The following is a 1,745-nucleotide window of genomic DNA, read 5'->3' on the forward strand; positions in this document are numbered from 1 at the left end:
GTAAGGAAGCAGCTGTGAGACAGTGGTCTATTAGAGGATAGCGTGTTGGGGAGGCCGGCAGGGTCGAAATGCTGCTCCACGCTCCCATGGCTCCCAGTGTCCGCGCCACCCACACACACTCTTACCTAGATTTAATAATAATAATGACTCATTGTGACGGGGGAACAGGCAGCCAGAGTGTATTCATGCACGTTAGGCTTATATCAATGTACCCCCCCCCCTCCCTCAAGGTCAAATTGCTGACCCCGCCCAGGATGCAACCCCCACAAGCTGACTAACTGACTAATTATTCCGGACAATTTCTTCAAAAGGTCATATGTAACACAAACAAGGAGCAAATGTTTCAAGCTCAACCAGCTACAGTGAAGGATTGAGAACCACAGGGTTATTAACCCATGGAACTGCCTACCCGCCGAAACCGTAAATGTTAAACCTGTTAAATTTTAAAATCCAGCTGGAAAAAAATCCTCAAAGCACATGGGGGGACCTATGAAAAAAGCCGTCGGCTTACTGTCCTCGTCGAGACCACTAGTGTTAGTGGCCCTCTACTAATAGAGGTAATTAGTTATAGACTAATATATATTTGTGATCAATATATATGAAATTTGTGATCAAGGTAAAGTAAAAACTGTTTGTCATTAATGCACCACAAACGTAAACTCACGACTCGGTCGACTCACTCAGCATGAGTCGACCTACGGGGACATGGGTCGGGTGAGTCGACCTACGGGGACATTGGTCGGGTGAGTCGACCTACGGGGACATTGGTCGGGTGAGTCGACCTACGGAGACATAGGTCGGGTGAGTCGACCTACGGGGACATTGGTCGGGTGAGTCGACCTACGGGGACATTGGTCGGGTGAGTCGACCTACGGAGACATTGGTCGGGTGAGTCGACCTACGGGGACATTGGTCGGGTGAGTCGACCTACGGAGACATAGGTCGGGTGAGTCGACCTACGAGGACATAAGTCGGGTGAGTCGACCTACGAGGACATAAGTCGGGTGAGTCGACCTACGAGCACATTAGTCGGGTGAGTCGACCTACGAGGACATTAGTCGGGTGAGTCGTCATATATGGTGGCTTAAATCAGCACGATTTTATTTTACAATAAAGTTTAATATGGAGTTTTATCCTAGTACTTTGAACTTATTATATTACTTTTCATTTATCCTAACCTACCAGAGGACCCAATACAGAAAACGGGACAGTACGTCACTTTCGCCAGCCGCTTCCATTTTATAGTACGACAATTTTTGGCCTTATGTAACGCATACGCGCGAAAAGCGACGTATGGTGTAGGATGGTGTGATGTGGGTGGCGGCGGGCCGCGGCGGACACGTCCGACACCCGTACACCAGGGCCACAAGGAATACAATGTACACTACTGTATTCCTTGAACATGTGTTAATGCACGATAACGCTCGGACTATTTTCGTTGTTTTTCACTTGAGTGGATACTCACATATAATTTAATCACGTGCTTTTGTGATTTTCTTGTATATACTGTATATCCTAATGTATGATATGTAGTACATTGTTTGATAGTCAGTCAGCTGCATGCACAATTAGTTGCTACAGTGCTCACATGTTGTGCACATACATATGCCAATGTACAAATTTATGATGTATTATACTAGACATATATAAGATGTAGTGCTCACATACATGGTATACAGTGAAGATACATTGGGGGCATAGTGCACATACGTAGAGCTCATATATGGTGCACAGTGCTCATACAT

Source organism: Procambarus clarkii, chromosome 70 (genome assembly GCF_040958095.1).
Source record: "Procambarus clarkii isolate CNS0578487 chromosome 70, FALCON_Pclarkii_2.0, whole genome shotgun sequence".
NCBI lineage: Eukaryota > Metazoa > Arthropoda > Malacostraca > Decapoda > Cambaridae > Procambarus > Procambarus clarkii.